The 17880-nt window shown below is 43.0% G+C and overlaps 1 protein-coding gene and 1 pseudogene across 2 annotated transcripts in view; both read left to right on the forward strand.

Moving 5' to 3' along the window:
• Positions 1-17880, forward strand: part of Pdss2 (decaprenyl diphosphate synthase subunit 2) — a 215006-nt gene that overhangs the window by 90289 nt on the left and 106837 nt on the right. The gene's annotated exons all lie outside the window — the stretch shown is intronic.
• LOC110303379 lies at positions 5383-5757 on the forward strand (annotated as a pseudogene).

Here is a 17880-nt window from a genome sequence, read left to right on the forward strand (position 1 = left end):
ACTGTTTCACTGTTCTTCACTCTCTGCACCCCCAACTGCCCCCCCAGGAGGGAGATGGACTGCCTCACTGTTCTTCACTCTCTGCACCCCCCAACTGCCCCCCCACCCCACCCCACCCCCCAGGAGGGAGATGGACTGTTTCACTGTTCTTCGCTCTCTCATCTGGTCTGAGGTTTAAAGGAGTTGGCCATCTGGATGTGATTGTGGGTCTCTTGACTCAAGGCGTGAATGAGTTCTGGGCTAGCCAAGGTTACATAGTGAGACCCTGTCTCAAAAACAAGCAACAGCAACAATCCTTAAAAACAAAACTTGAAGTAGGTAGTGCTATCTGGAGTAGCCTTGATGAGAAGACTGCCAGCGAACCACCAGGGTAGACTCTGTGCCAATCACCTCCCAGCTTCTGCAGTCTGGGACTTGTTTTGTTTTTCTTTGGCTTCTTTGTAGAGCAGAAGGCCAGGCATGGTGGAGCGGGACTATAATTCCAGCACATGGAGGTAGAGGCAGAAGGATTGCCACAGGCCTGAGGCTAACCTGGGATAATGTGATATACCCTCTCTCACATGTATGTAACAATAATGACTTGATTTTCCATTTTATTAGATATATTTATAATTGCCAGTCTGGGTTATCTGCTAGCCATGAGATAATCACTGTTACTTGCCTACTAATGAGTATAAAATTAAAGAAAATTGAACTTTGTATTGGTAGGCATACCTTTCCAGTAGTGAATGGCTGTCTATAATACATTTGAAAGGGGAAGTAACTTATCGCTAAGAACTCTGTGCCTCCTTTGAGAGGACCAGAGCAGCGCTCACACCACGGGCCAAGCTAAAGTGCTCACACTCAGTTCCCTGCAGCCACTGGCCATTACTGCGCACTGTTCTTAAGCCGTGAGTGCGTGCTTGTCCTCGTCTCAGTAGCATCAAAGATCAGGGTTTTTCTTAAAGACAAACAAACCAAAGCAAGCTTTGTTTTTTTGTTTTTGTTTTTTTTTTCTCATTTATTTATTTCCTGTGTGTATCTCTGGGTTAGTGTGGAGGTCAGAGGATGCGTTGTGAGTTGGTTCTCTGCTTCCACCATGCAGGCTCCCAAGAGCAAACTTAGGCTTACCAGCCAACACTTTGCCTATTGAGCCTGCTCGCCTCCTCCAAACCTCAAAAATTTGAAGTGTGATTCATATGCATTTGTTTTGACTATCATAAAATTTTAAGATGTGTATACATTGGTGGAACTATTATAAGTTTAAGAGACTGTGGACCGTGGCCCTGTTGTACTGTCTGTCTGTAGGTCTGCTCGGCAGTTTTTGAATGGTTGGCTGAATGTATGTCTGAACACCATATGTATACAGTGCCCACAGAGGCCAGAAGAGGGCATCAGATTCCCTGGTACTGGAGTTACAGACAGTTGTTAGCTGCCACGTGGGTGCTGGGAATTGAACCTTAGTGTTCTGGAGGAGCAGCCAGAGCTCTTAACCAATGACCTACCTCCCTCTTCAGGTTCAGGGTGGGGCTTTTGATTTGGGGATTTTTGTTTTTATAAGGTTCATTGTTATTTTATGTATATATGAATATGAATATATGTGTATATATATACATATATATATATACACACACACATACATATTATATTGTATATATTGGCATGCCTGGTAGCCAAGGATGAAAAGAAGAGGGTGTTGGAGCTCCTTTACTAGAGTAGCAGATGGCTGTGAGCTACCCAGTCTGGAGGCTGGGAAGTGAATCACATCTTGTCCACATCGGTTTTAACTGCCGAGCCGGCTCTCTACTGCAGTGGTTCTCAGGCTGAGGGTCATGACCCTTTGGGGGGGTTGAACAATCCTTCCACAGGGGTCACTCATCAGATATCCTGCATATTAGATATTTACATTATGATTCATAACAGTAGCAGAATTACCATTATGAATTAGCAATGAAAATAATTTTATGGTTGGGTCCCTACAACATGAGGGACTGTATTTGCATTAGGAAGGTTGAGAAATATTGCTATTGTGCCACAGGCTGCTTACCACACCTGAACTTTATCAGGTACCACATCCATAAGTAAATAAATAAATAAATAAATAAATTTGACATTTCTCACCTGGAAGTTTGTTATCTTCTGTAGATGTGTTGAGGCCCAGTCCGTGGAGGTGTAGCAGTGGGAGAACTGAAGTGATTCTGTTATATGTAGTTTACAGCGTTGTCAGCTTAAGGATAGGAAGAATACCCTTAGCTCATTTGCCAGAGTAAAGACTAAGAAAATAACCAACAGTTCAACTAGTCATGAGAAATTATTCAATAAAATGTCCCAGTAACTGACATGCACTTGCACGTATGTGTGCCTGGCGAGTGCATGCTCTCCTTACACACACAAATGAATACCTGGTCTCAACTGTTCTGTTTGCTGGGGTCCAGGCTACAAAATTTATGACTGTTTTTTAGGGGTTTTTTGTTTTGTTTTTTTCCTGCTTGTATCAAGATTTCTTAAAATTGAATATTCTGATGAGCAGAGTTCTATCTGTCCTCTCCTGTAGCATAAAATCTGAAATCTTTTGGTTTTAGGTTCATCTTCCTCACTGATCTTGCCTCAAGCATCTCCACACTGAACTGTAGCTCCTCTTGTCCTGGATTTTTACTGAAATAAAGATTCTATCCCAGGTCCGACACATGAAAGTACTCAGTTAAGTTCACTAAATGAGAGCCATGAGTGATCACTGCTATTGTAGTTTAACAATGAGTCCTTAGTCTGACGCTGACTGTTGTCTTTGTATCCCTAGGAATTGTAACATTTAGTCCATAGTGCTTTCGAAACCTCTTTGCAATCACTTCTGTGCTTGTCTGCTCAGCCAGGAGCTCAGGTCCCATTAAACAGTTACCTGCTGGTTTGCCAAAACCCAGTAAGTAGTTTTTTCCAGTATCCATTTAAAAATTTGCAACTTCTACAAGATTTGATCAGGTTTTTGTAACCACTAACTATAAAAGCTTTGTCCTCAGCTGGGCGTGGTTGCCCACGCCTTTAATCCCAGCACTCCGTGGGCAGAGGCAGGTGGATTTCTGAGTTCCAGGAAAGCCTGGTCTACAAAGTGAGTTCCAGGACAGCCAGTGGCTATACAGAGAAACCCTGTCTCGAACCCCCCCCCCCAAAAAGAGCTTTGTCCTCTCATTATAATCCATTAAAAATCAATAAATGTGGGCATGGGCTTGTCACAAAGCAGAGAAACCCGGTGATCATCTTGAGAAAATACCACATTGTACACAAAGGCAGTAAGAATGCTTAAAAATAAATTGATGTAAATGAGGCATTGCAAACTATAGGTTGGTGCCTCACCATTAACTTTAATTCTGTGACTTTTGTCAGTTGATGTCGCAACCTTAGTATTATTTTTAAAATAGTTTTTTAGGGTAATTTAATTAAGTAATGTGGTGTTTGCTTGTTTCAGACAGTGTGCCTTTGTTCCTGTCAGAACCTCGCTGGCAGGACATTTCTTCTCCCTTTTGTTAATATTCAGTGTTAGATAATGGTTTCACAAATAATAGATTCCAAGGACCTTTGATCCACCATTACTGTAGAATAAAATGCAACTTAATTTTTTTTTCTGGGCATAATGGTTTTAACCTTGTGTACTAATTTGACTGTGCTTGTGGGGGCAGGTCCTTAAATGAGACGCAAATGAAGGAAAAATTGCTAATGCTGCCGCTGTATGTCTAATGAGCGCTGTGTAATAAGGCATAACCCCTCGACATTGCTCTGGAAAGCGGCGTGATTATCTTGGACGGCTAGCCCTTTGTGGGTGGCTCGTTACCGTCTGGCATAATGTGTATTGATAGAGACTGTAATTGTCAACTCCTATTTGACATGCTGCCTCTAATAAATATGGCTTGCATCGCTGGAGCCTGCTAATAGTTATACAGGCAACTGTAATTAAAGAAAAGATTGTTTCAGGTTAGGAATACACATGTATATTTAAAACTTGAAGATCTGTCTGTGCTGCCCTCTCCGAGCTTCTCCTCTCAGCATATTTGAAGTGTTAGAGTTCCTTTGTCAGTGTAGACAAGCGTGTGTTGTGCACATGTGTGCATGGGAGTATGTGTTCATGTCTGTGTGTTTGTGTGTGTGCGCGCGCGCGGCACGGGCAAACATGTATGTGGTAAGAGCCCTAAGCCTGGTCTCTGTACCCAGGTCACCTGAAATTAATCCTTACCGTTTTGATGGTCAGTTACTCACGTTTCTTGTCCTTTCCTTTCTTAAACTTTACTTTTTAAAACTTTATTTTCCTTTCATTAAAAGATATATATATATATACATATATAGGCATATATATGTATATATATATATATACACACACACACACTTTTTTTGAGAAGAGAACTGAAAGGATTTCTGGCAAGCCAAATTACAATGAAATATGAATCACATGGATATTGAAAGTGCACAGAATATTATATATAATATTTGCGGGATGAAAAGTATTAGGTTCAAGAATAGAATTAGATCCTGCTTCATTTCAGGAAACATTAAGATCTAGTTAATTGTAAATTTTTTAAAAACAGAATTCAAGTTTCAAGAGAATAATATTTCTTCTGCCTCCTGTATAATTATATGTTCTAAATTTCTGGACAGGAAAGTGTACTCTTGGCTTATATACTATAATTCAGATTTCCTATAAAATAGAATGCTTAGTGTAGCATGTAAAATTAGAACATGCGCACCTGCTTATTCTTCTTGCAGAAGACCTTGAAAATAAAGCAGGGCTTGAGTTTCTTCCTAGTAGTATAAAGTATGAAATAATATTCAAGCCAAGAAAATAGAGACCTGAGAACATAAAAAGAAATAATTGTGGCAAGAACACTACTGTTCATTCACCTGTGGATTTGAACCCTGGGCCTGTCCACAGTTCTTGATGCCTCTGAGCCAGCCCCTGTGTATGCAGTGGCACATGGGGCTTGTATCACCTCCTTTGCAGAACCATTGTGGCATGGCAGGATGCAGATGGCATCCTGAATTTTGCTGCCTAGTAGAGAATCAACATGGACCAATTTTTTTCTCTTTGTCCTTTGATTCTTTCTTCTTTCTCTACCCACACAGACAATCATACCTCTTGTCTAACACTCTCTGTTGTCTTGAGGTATCTCGTCTATGAATTAGACCTTTAATTTGGATGAGCAACGCTAGCCAGGGCTGTCACCCAGGCAGGCACACTTCTTGTCGCCTTGTGTGGACTAACTCACTCAGTTCTCAGCAGTCCTAAGAGATGTTATCATTCCCATTTAACAGACAGGGGCAGGGAAGTCTAGGCAGCAGAACTGTCTGGAGACCTGAGAAGGAGGGTCGGGCCCCAGCGGAGGCAATGGCCGAAAGGCCTGAGGACCTAAATCTGCCTGAAGCGCCATCTCCCGAGCTACCAGTGTCTTTGTTTTATATGCCACATCCTGTGCCAATAACTTCACAATGAAAGGAAAGCACAAGACTGTGAATGCCAGTGATGTGCTGTCAGCCATGGAAGAGATGGAGTTCCAGCGGTTCCTAACACCCTTGAAAGAGGCTCTAGAAGCACACAGGTGGGAGCAGAAAGGCAAGAAGGAGGCTGCGGAGCAGAAGAAGGACGACAAATACAATTCTGAGAGCAAGACAAAAGCAGAGAGGAGGAGGAGGAGGAAGATGAAGAAAGACTGGACGAGGAAGAACAGAACGAAGAGGAGGAAAGAGACAGCTGAATGGAGAGTGGGCAGACTGGCATCGTGGGAGGGACCTGAGACCCTGAGATGTGTCTGTATGAAGCCTCTCCCTGCAAGGCAGAGCCATCTTCGGCACTGGTGCCTAAAGTAAACTGACCAGAAAGATCAAAACCAGTTCTTCCCAGATGCAGAGCATCCGAGTTACAGAAACCGGTTTTGCTTCACCAGTCTGCAGTTAGGACTTTTTTGTATAAGCGATTCTGAGTGACTACATAGTTTGGTATTGCTTGTTTACTTAAAGTATATGGCTAGCTAGTTTTTTATCCCATTTCCCTGCCCCTCCAAAAAATAATAACATCCATGTTGCCTGCTGTGTTCCAGGTAACAGAGGCACTAAAGGCTCAGGGGGAAGCAATGGGGCTTTGATCATGGCCACCCAGTTTGACTGTACAGTAGTTGACCATAGGTACTCGTGCTCAGAATGGCTGCTCTCTAGGAAATGACTAAGGAGCTGTGAGCGGGCAAACGAGGAAATGTCTTCACTTGATGGTAGCATTACTTACTTGGTGTCTGGCTTTCTAGACTTACTTAGCTTTGTAGTCCTCTAGTGACTGTAGATGCTCAGTCCTCTGGGGTGGGTGCACTCCTAGGACATATACTCTTAAATTCTGAGTGTTGATTAGAATCTGTCAAAAAAAAAAAGGTGCCAATTCTTTTTTTTTATAAAGATTTATTTATTTATTTTATGTATATAAGTACACTGCAGCTGTCTTCAGACACGCCAGAAGAGGGCATTGGATCCCATTATAGATGGTTGTGAGCCACCATGTGGTTGCTGGGAATTGAACTCAGGACCTCTGGAAGAGCAGTCAGTGCTCTTAACCATTGAGCCATCTCTCCAGCCAATAAAGGTGCCAATTCTTAAAAGCAGGGGCTTAATCTTGGAGGTAACTCAGTGCCTGCCATGGTAGGACCTAGTGCCACCTCTTGGAAGGTATAAAATTCCAGATCCATCTCCCAGACTTATGGCTGCTGCTTTTCATTCCCGGGGCTCAAACAAGTTCCAGAGACTTTATTTCCTCCAGGCACAGCCTGTTCTGTCTCCATCTCTCCATCTCTCCAGCCTCTGCTTCCTGGCCCTGCTTTCTCCTCCTCTTACTTATTTCATCTTCTAGTCTAAGGACTCTGATAGCCTATGTCATATTCCAAAGTGCAAGGTCCTCAGATTCCTTAGTCCTAATCTCCTGTCTTCTAAAGAGAGTTGAGAACACCTCTGAACTTTAAGGTGAGTGAAATGGTGCTCAGGAATGTAGCGCCACTGCTGTCACTTTGAACGTGTCTGCTGGCCTTTCCTTTCCCCATTGAGTGCTCCAAGCACTTTTTCTGTCTTAGTTGTGCACTTGAGGCTGCCAGGTGATGTCATATAATTGCACACTGTTTACTAGTCAGGGCGATACAGGGAAGAGTTTGGTGAGAGTGACTGGAGACTGTTGAGAAGAGTTTAATGCTTTCTACAAATAAAGAACATTCTTGTTTAAGAAAAAAACAGGCAGGAGCTACTGAAGCACACAGGACAGGGCTTGGGGGAGGAGGGAGGGAGGAGGTGTCACTCAAAGTGGCATAGCAGGGCTAGGGTTTGAACCCAGTGAGTCGTACTCAGAGCCCAAACTCTCAGCCATTTACCTAAACTCCCTCTGCTCAGCATCTCCTCTCATATTTATAGGATGGAGGGCAAGAACCAGATCTGCAGGGTTTAGAGAGTCTGGTCCTTTCTAGGACAAAGGCAGCGTGACTTGTAAGAGCGAGGAGAGTGGGCAGGTGGTTCTGGCAGACCTGTGAAGAGACCGCGTCATCGGTGGCCAGGACAAGGAGGACCTGGTGATTTCTGCACTAGAGTGGCAGACCCTTGTAGTGCTCTGCACTCACCAGGACACTTCTGTGGGGAGAGAGGACATCCCGTCTGTCCTTCCCCCTGGCTAACTTGTTACCTATTCCTAAGGACATAGCTCTGCTCTAGTCTGTTTCCGGAAACCCTCCCTGACCTCCATATTAGGTACTCTATTCTAGGCTTCTACAGCATACTGTACAAACATGAGTGGTCAGACGAGGCCACATGTATTGAGCTCAGATCAGTACACTGAAAACACTTTACACATGTCATTTCATGTGTGTTTCCCTGCAGCCCCACATGGCAGGGTCAGCGGCGGATGCCTCTTTACCTGGGTGAAGGCTGGAGCTTGGATGATGGAACCTCTTTACCTGGGTGAAGGCTGGAGCTTGGATGATGATCAGTAATGTGGCCGAGGTCTACACAGCCAAGAAACAGTAGGCCTGAGATCTAGGTCAGATATTTCTTGCTCTAAGCACGTGCCCTTAGTAACTGTTGTACCTTTATCAAAGGTTATGTGTGTAATATGTATTTCTTTCTCACAATAGAAACTCATTAATAACTGTGCTGTATCTTAGTCATAATTTGTATAAAACTCTGTCAGAACTGTGCTTTAAAGAAGAGACAGGACACTTAACAAAATGTGCTTGTTTCTACTTGGATTTTGCCTGGTATTGGGCTATTATTACTTTTTTGATACGGTGAACTATAAAGCTCCCACACAGTTATTTCTTCGTAGGCTTTATGGACTGAGTTATGCCCCCACAAAGTGCATGTGTTAGCGTCCTAACCCGGCTATGATTGGGTTTGGAAACAGAACTGTTAAGGAAACAACAAAGATTGAGTGAGGTCTCGGGACTGCTGTCCATTCTAAGAAGAGAAACAAAGAGGTCTTTCTTGCCGTGTGCATGTGCTGGAGAGATGACTTGAGTAGGGGGCAGTCTGCAACCAGGGAACCCTTGCCAGAAGCTGAAATCTTCTGCCTTTTTGATTGTGAAACTCCAGCCACTAGGACTACAAGAAACTGTCTAGCTTGAAGTTGAGTTGTCTTCATTTATCTTGTTCCTGTTGTTGGTAACCCAGGCAGTTTATTAGGTGATGCTAGATTTGGGGCTTTAGAGTTATTATTGCTATGACCAAAAGCAGGTTGGACAGGAGAGGGTTTATTTGGCTCACACTCTGCAGCACTCACTGTTCATCATCAAAGGAAGTCAGAGGGTAGGAGGCAGGAGGCAATGCAGGAGCTATGAGGGAGTGCTGCCTACTGCATTATCCCTGCTGATGCGGAAACTGTGGAGGAATGCAGCTAGCTAGAGTATTCCTCATGGTCTGCTCAGTCTGCTTTCCTACAGAATGCAGGAAAGCCACTGCAGGGGTGGCATTGCCCACACTGAGTTGGGCCCTCTCATGGATTACTAATTAAGAAACTACCCTTCAGGCTTGCCAACAGCCAGGGCTTAAGTATGCAGTTTCTCAATTGAGGCTCCCTCCTCTCAGATGACTCTGACTGGCACTTGTTAGAATCTAAGTCAAATGTTGTTTGAAGAAGTGTTCACAATTGACTGTTTAACATGTTGAGTATCTAACTGCGGGAGTACATAACTCAAGATATGCTGTTAAAAATAAAAGAAGAGGTGGGAATGCTGTGCTTGTGTGGCGTGTGCAGGCCCTGGGCTCATCGCTGCAGTTGAAGAGAATCCTGGTGGAGGGAGAGAAGGGGAGTCATTAGACTGTAGAAGCACAGAAGGCTGAGTTGCTGGTGTCACTGGAGCATGCTGTTATAAGGCAGCTGAGTGTGGACAGCATGGCTGTCCCAGCTTTTCCTCCTCTCAGGACTCCTGCCTTAGTCATTTTCTGTGGCCAAGTACAATACAGGGACAATTCAATTGGGGCCCACTCATATTAAACTTAAGGCCAAGGAAAGCTGAACAGGTACAGTTTTTAATCTTTTTTTCTTTGATATATCCAAGCCCTCTCTCTGTAGTGCAGGGGTCAGATGTGCTAGAAAACCTCGTTTTTCACCTACGAGGCTTTTCTTCAGAAGTATGAAAGCAGAGGGCTAAGTTAGCCTCATTCCTTCCTTTACTCTTCTAAACTCAATTAACTCTGTAGGATTGCTCTGATTAATAAGATGGCCTCTGTTTAAAGGCCACAGCAGGGCACTTGCATCTAGACAAAAAGTATACTGATGAAGTTAGGCAGTAAGCCGGCCTGACATTCTGATCATTAACTGCCAGTGAGTCTCCTGTTGTCTCTGACACCCAACTATCAACCCTCATTTCCTTAGCTTAGGTAATCTTACTAAGCAAAAGACAGAGTGAGAGCACAGTCCTTCTCCTTTGTCTCTGCATGCGGATGGCAGAGGATGGCAGCTCCAGCTCTTTAGCTTATCCAAATCCTGTGGGCCCTGATCAGAAAGGCTGCTGGCCCGGCTTTTCTCTTGTGTTCTCTTTGCTTTTCTTCATGCTCTGAGGAGAGATTACTCCCCTCTCCCGCCCCCAAACATTGAAGATACATTTATTTATGCTTGTAGAAGTCAGTATAAATTTGGTAGAACAGAACAGCATTTTTGAGACAGTGTTCATAAACAGTTAAGAAAGCTGTAGAGCAGACATGAGCTTGGAATGGATTGCACCCAAACCCATGCCCCACCCTATTTCAGCTTCAGTTTTCCAGCAGTGTTCAACCTGCACAGCAGCTGCCAGCTCTGCATTGTCTGGCAAGGACAGCGAACTGTTAGGACCAGCAGCTACTTGCCCGTAGCCCCAGAGACCTGCTGTAACCCCAAGAATGGGATGGGGTTGGGAGCAGGCAGCAGGTGTCCTGCTTCTCAGGGCCAGCCTTCTGTTACTCACCCTCAGGAGTTGCCGCTGACTCTGTAACACCATTCTGGCATCATGGGCATCATCGACTGTAGTGTTTGTGCTACAGCGTGCTCTCCACTGACTGTATAATCCCGTCTGGCGTCACAGACTTTGGCATTGACACTATAGTGTGCTCTCCGTAGTTGTCTTGTTGAATGGATTTGTCACTGTATTCCATCTCCAGCTAAGCTTTGAGTCCTTAGACAGTGCATTAAGCAAATTTGAAAAGAAGAGATAATCATACACTGTGTTCTTTGTTATGTGTCCTTTTTCTTAGCCTGACCCACAGTAAGAAGAGCCTCGGCAATTTTTTTTTTTAATAATCTAGGTTTGATTCTCTCAACTGTATCTGTTCTGATTCTTTTAATTTATAAATAAAATATATTTTATTTTTATCATAAATTAGTTCAAAAGTAGAGAGTTTAATGTGGTAGAATTGGAAGAAAGGTTTTCTCTAACTATTTAAGTAGAAAGATTGGTTTAAAAGTACTAATAGTTAATATTTTGTGAGCATTTACTATATAAGATTATCATTGTCTAAGAAATATCTACAGTCATCTAACTACCATGCCAGTATGACAGATATTCTGTTACAGCCATTTAAAAACATGTTCTTTAGATCTATCTTAAATATATGAGTATTTTGCTTGCATGTATGTGTATGACCACGTGCATACCTGGTACCTGCAGAGGTCAGAAGAAGGCATCGCATCCCCTGGTTGTGAGTCACTGTCTTAGTTACTTTTCTATTTCTGTAATGAAACACGATGCCCATGCACTTTATAAAAGGAAACATTTGATTTGGGGCTTGCTTACAGCTTCAGAGGGTTAATCCATGACCCTCATGACAGGGAGAAAGGCGGCAGTTAGACAAGCATGACTTTGAAGTGGTTCTGTAAGCTTACATCTGATCCCAGGCTGCAGGCTAAGACAGGCACATAAGCAGACAGACAGACAGACACACAGACAGTCAGACAGATTGGACCTGGTTTGGGATGTTGGAATCTCAAAGCTCATCCACAGTGACTTACCTCCTCTAACCAGGTCACACCTCCTAACCCTTCCCAACAATTCCACTAACCTGGACCAAGCAGTCAGACATGGGGGCCATTCTCTTTCAGACCACCACAGCCATGTAAATGCTGGGAACTGAACCCAGGTCTCCTGCAAAACAGCAAGTGCTCTTCACCACTGAGCCTTCTCTCCGGTCCTGGATGAAAGGCTAGTCCTGGAGAGTGGGCAAGCATGCTACTCAAGGTCTTAGAGCTGCTAAGGTGCAGAGCTTGGGTTTGGATGTGGGCAGTTTGTGTGGTCTGCACCCTCAAACTCTAGGCTGTCTCCTAAAGTAGATATAAATCTTGAGAAAAGATTTCAGGAACATCTTAAAAGTTTAAGAGCACAGAGGATGGCCTAGTTGGTCATTAATGGGAGGAGAGTGGCCCTTGGTATTTCGAAGATCATATGTCCCAGTACAGGGGAGTGCCAGGGCCAGGAAGCAGGAGTGGGTGGGTTGGGAAACAGTGGGGGGGGAGGGTATAGGGGACTTTGGGGATAGCATTTGAAATGTAAATGAAGAAAATATCTAATAAAAATGCCTTTTAAAAAAGTTTAAGAGCACGGATATTATAAGCAGAGAAATTTAAGTAACTAGAATATACTTTCTGTTGTTGGCGGTGTTACTTTTGTTTGGGGAGGGGGAGGTTTGTTTTATTTTGTTGAGATGCTAGTGATCAGACCCAGATAGACTAGGTGAATACTGCCATTGAGCTATATGGCCTCAACCCTTGTCCTTTTTTTTGAAACAGAGTCTAAACTATGAGGCCCAGGCTAGCCTTGAACTCAGAACCCCTATCTTAGCCTTTAAACTTCTGTGACTCATACTCACCCCACAATCTCCCACCCTTACTGCTGCCATTGCTTTGAGGCCCAGGCTGACATGGAACTCAAAATAGTTCTGCCTCAGCCTCCTGTGTGCTGGGATGGTGGGCCTGCACCGCCATTCTCGTACTGCAGACTTCCAAGGCTCCCAGACAGTTCTCAGTCTCAGACACCTAGAGAAAGAATCTGAGCACCATTGAGTGGGGAGTGTGTGGTTCCCAGTGACTCACTCAACACAGATGAGACATGGATCACATAGCTGTGGCAGCAACCACTTACCTTCTGTCGTCTAGAAAGAGAGAAAACATCATGACAAGAAGTGCCCACCATAGTCTCCAGTGGACAGCTCTGCACTGACTTCATTGTAGAATTTACAGTTGTTTTTCACGAAATTCAAAACATCAAAGCTTCTACCATTGTCATGCCAGGAGACTTGTAGAGCAGTTATAGAGATCACAAACTAGGTGGGTTATCTTTTTGTTTGAAGTGTAGAATAGCCCATTTGTCAGCAGCTAATGCAATTTTATTTTATTGTATTTGTATGCTTGACATCATTTTTGAGACTCACTCTTGCTCAGACTAACCGCACACGTTACAATACGTACACAAACAATAATATTTCATCAACTGATTGAGTAAAAGTTTCAAATAAAGTAGTTCAATATATTGCGACCCCTAAATCAGAGGAATGGAATATAATAAATTCCCTTTCTCTTTACGGCTGCCTCCTCTGGGACCTGTCAGGTTCCTCATGTCCCCTTAAACGTCTCTCCTGTCCAGAAGTTGTCTCTCTTGACCTTCACATATTCCTTCCAGATCGTTATTGACTTTAACAAGATATGAATATGTAGTGAGTATTCTGTGTTTTCCAGTAGCAACCACTGTCTGTGCTACCTGTGGTACTGCAACTTGCTTTATTCACTTATTATACTTAATAACTGAGATCAGTTCCTGGGGCCTGCATGGTAGAAAGAAAGAACTGACTCCTGAAAGCTGGCTGCTGACCTCCACACATGTGCCAATGCCATATGTTTGCATGCTGGCACGTATGTGCACATACAAATTTTTTTTTTCGATTAATGAAAGAAGAGAACTTTTATAGCATGAAATTGTGATTAATGCCAGTATTTGTTGCTTAACCTTCAAGTGTTACTTCTTTCTGTGCATGGCTGTGATGATCCTTTAGACATTTCTCCTTGGATCTAAACAAAGCTACAGGCCTGGAGATTTAGCTCAGTGACAGAGATCTTGCCTAACATCTCCAAGGCCCTGGGTTTCATCCCCAGAACTGAAAAATGAGCCAATCAATCAATCAATCAATCATCAATCAGTAGGTCAACCAATTATTCAGTTGGTTGATTAACCCATCAGTCCATCATTGTGGTGATTTGAATAGCGTGTTTCCTGTAGTCTGGAGCACTTGAACACTTGTTCTCAGATGGTAGTGATACTTTGGGAGGATTAGGGGTGCGGCCTTGCTGGAGGAAGTATGTCACTAGAGGACAGGCTTTCAGGTTTCATGGCTTCCTGTCATCCCTAGTTCATCCACTCTGCTTCCTGTTTGTGGTTCTGGATACAAGCCTTCTGCTCCAGTCACCATTTCTGCTGCCCACTGCCATGCTGTCCCTTTCATTATGGACCCTACCCTCTGGAACTGTAAGCCCCAAACAACCCCTTCTGTCTGTAAGATGCCTTGGTTGTGGTGTTTTATCTTAGCAATAGGAAGTAACTAATAGAAGCACTATACCAAAAATAAATAAGTAAATAAATAAATACAGTTCAGAACTCACATTTAGGGACTGGCAGCACATGCAGTGTGATTCCTGAGAAACAATATTATTTTTGGCAAATAAACAAACTGAACATTTTCTTTCTAAGTAATTCATTTGAAAGTTGGAAACAGACACAGTGCAGAAACACAATGCCTGCATCCAATTTTAAAAATACTTTACATGTAGTTTTGTTTTGTTTTATTTTGGTTTTTTTAGTTTACTCTTAAGCACCAAATAGGTCTTTTATTTATGTTAGGCTTTGGGGAGAAAGAGAGAAGCAAGGGAGGGGGAGGAGCAGAGAAGGAGGGTTATGTGTTGTCCTATTTGTCATAATATTTTTCAGTAAAAATGTTGACATTTCTATTTTACTTTATTGTTTTTATAATTAATTTCAGTAACAAGTCCAAATACTTAAAAACAACAATCATAGTCAAGTAGAAGAGCCTAAGTGAGGGTGGACTTCCCATGGTTAGAGGCATGGAGATGTTCCAACATCAGAGCGCGGCAGTGTTGACCCACGTGTGTGGATACTTTTAGCCAGCACCACCTTTGGAAGGGCTAGGGATATTAAATCCAAGGTTCCATATGTGCTAAGCAAGTGTTCTACCACTGAATTATAACCCCAAACTGATTGTTTTAAAATTCTTTGAAGAATAAGCTTTAAATATGAATTTTTTAAATAATATATAAGTTATGCCTCATTAAAGCAATTATTTTTCATTTTTTTAATGAAAAGCAGGTTTCACTGAATGTAATCACAGTTTTTATGACTAGTTCCGTTGTCTGGAAATTTCATATATGATAGCAAGAATATTCTATAGGATCTGAATATTTTAAAAGATATTCAGAAATGCCATTTAATTTTTATTTTTACTATTCCAGCTATATGTCTTTTCCTGTACTGACAATAGTACCTCTAAATATTCCCTGACATTTTTCTACTTGGTGGAAAGTAGAATTAAAAGTAGAACACTGTTGGAATGTTGATAAGTAAATGATTTTCCAATGATCAGTCTGTGTTGCTGTGTACAAGTGTTCATGGTGTGTGTCTGTACATATAGTCACTAAAAATCAGGGCATAAACTAGTTTTTGTTTGTTTGACTTTTTCTAGTGTTCTGAAAACCTGGCAGATAAAGAGAGTGAGATGTCTGCCTGGGTGTTAGACTTCTGTCCTTTCTTTCTCAGTCTAGATGTTAGGCAACTGTCCACTCTGCCCTGGGTGTTAAACAACTGTCCTTTACTTTGAATGTGTTGGAGACTGTGCCTCACTGGCTGACCTGGTATTCTGTTAGTTTCCTTGCCAGATCTCGGCATTACAGTTGTTTCTGCTCTCTTGGTGGTGCTTTGTGAATAGCAGTTGTCTAACACTGTAGAGAAAAAGAATTTTTCTTGGAATTTCAGTTAATTTACAACTCCACTGAGCATCCTATTTTTAATAACTTATTTGATATGATCCATGCTTAAAAGCTACTGTATAGTGGTTATTTCCCTCTTAGTTCCCAGTACCAGCTCCGCCATGCCCACCCATAGATTGTGGTCGTTCATTCTAGACCAAAGAAGGTGTCAGGCTTGTTTCTCTGTGTTACGTTAGACAAACTAGATTGTAGTGACATGTCATGGCGACAAAATAGACATCTACTTCATATTCCTGTGTTACGTCCACACCATCGTTCAGGTTCAAGGCTGATAAAACAGCCTCCATTCAGAACAGACACTTGACACACCTGCCCTTGAGTATACGAGACCTATCATTTTTGTTTGTTTATTTTACATCTTTTGTTTGTTTGATTGATTGGTTTTTTTCTTTCTTTTTTCTTTTTTCTTTTCTTTTTTTCATTTTTTGGTTTTTCGAGACAGGGTTTCTCTGTATAGCCCTGGCATAGCCCTGGCTGTCCTGGAACTCACTCTGTAGACCAGGCTGGCCTCAAACTCAGAAATCTGCCTGCCTCTGCCTCCTAAGTGCTGGGATTAAAGGCGTGCGCCACCGGCTGCCCAGCTATCATTTTATTTTTTTGAGACACAGTTTTGCTGTATTGTCCTGGATGACCCTAACTTGTATCCAGAACAAGCTGACCTCAAACTTGTAGTGCCCGCCCTGCCTTAGTTTCCTCAGAGGTGAGGTTGCAGCTGTGACACAGCCACACATGTATGATTCTGCATTGGCTTGTAATGCTAGAGACTGTGGTTCCTGTTGCCCAGAAACATAATCAGTTACGTAGCTCTTGCCAGTTTTTATCTCTTAAAAGTTTCACTGGCATTCTCTTTCTTCTGAGTCTTCCTAAGATCAAGGAAAAAAAGACCACTGTTGCTGTTGAGAGAACACACACATGTGAACACATGTACACACACACACACACACACACAAATTCCTATCAACACTTAGCTACCAAGTTGGTGGAACGAAAGAATCATGAGTTCATACGTCAGCTGTCTTTCCTAGTGGCTCTTGGGTAACGCGAGACAAGTAGCTTCTGTATGTTTATGCTATACCTATGAAATCTTAATAAGTCCCCCTTTGCTGGGTTTTTTAAGATATATCTGTTAAATAAAGCACTTCTCTCCCAGTGGGGATGCTTATCCCCACACTCCCTCCCTTTCCATGCAAGTTCCTAAGCTAGCTTCAGTCTCATTCCCAGGGAGTAGATACACCTTTATTTCTAAGGGCTTTCTTCCTAGTCTTATTTGCATGTTAAAAACCATTATTTTGGGTAGTTCTTTAGGTTTCATTAGATTGCCAAAGAAGTCCACAACATGACCAGAATTGATAACAGATTCCTCTGCTGGGAAGGTAGCCCATTTGGTAGAGTGCTTACTTAGTATTGAGGAGGTACTAGGTTCAACCCCAGCACTGTATAAACCAGGCATGGTGGCACACATCTCAGTCCCAGAACTCTGGCAGCGTGGGTAAGAACAAGAGTTCAAGGTGATCCTCTCGAACATAGTGAGCTCTGCTGGAGTGATGGCTAAGCAGTTAAAGACTTGCTACTCCTGCCAAGGGCTTCAGTTTGGTTCTTGCACAGGGAGTGGGCTACAACTAACTGTCTCCATGTAAACAGGATATGACTCTCCCTTCTGACTTCTGCAGAACTCCCTCCCCCTCTCCCTCCCTCTCCCCCTCTCCCATCCCCCTCTCCTTCTCTCCCTCTCCCCCTCCCCATCCTCCCTCTGCCTCTCCCTCTGACTTCTGCAGAACACCCTCTCCCCCTCCCTCACTCCAGTGGCTCTCCGGGTCTTCCTGACTGCCATTCTAGCTCCAGGTTAAGTGAAAGACCCTGTCTCAGAGAAATAGTGTAGAAAATAATAGATCAGACAGTGGACAGCATGAAAACCTATTCACATGTGTATGCACACACTGCACACACTTATACCACACTCACATCGCACTCAAAAAACATACACACCAGAAAACCAGGTAAATGAATCCTAATGTCTGTGACAATGTAGGCTGTGGACATGTGCTTGGCTGAATACTGACTTGCTTGCTTGTTGCGTCTGCTGCATGGCTGGTTTAGACATGCTGGGACACGTAGGATTTACTGCTGTGTTTCTAGATAGCTAGATGGATTGGAAACAGTAAATGACCTAGCTTAAAGCATGTGACTGAACAGCCTATGTTCTGACATTCTTCATAGGAAGCAGGTCTTCAGCCCCTTATTCCTACTGTACCTGGACAGTTTGTCATCTAAATGGAACCTGTGAGGTTCTCTTCCGTCCATCAGAGCTTCTTGTAACATAGTCACGGAGGTCTTTGCAGAATGACATCTCCCTCCTGTGTTGCTCACTGCAGTTTATTTCACATGCA

Source organism: Mus caroli, chromosome 10, assembly GCF_900094665.2.
Source record: "Mus caroli chromosome 10, CAROLI_EIJ_v1.1, whole genome shotgun sequence".
NCBI lineage: Eukaryota > Metazoa > Chordata > Mammalia > Rodentia > Muridae > Mus > Mus caroli.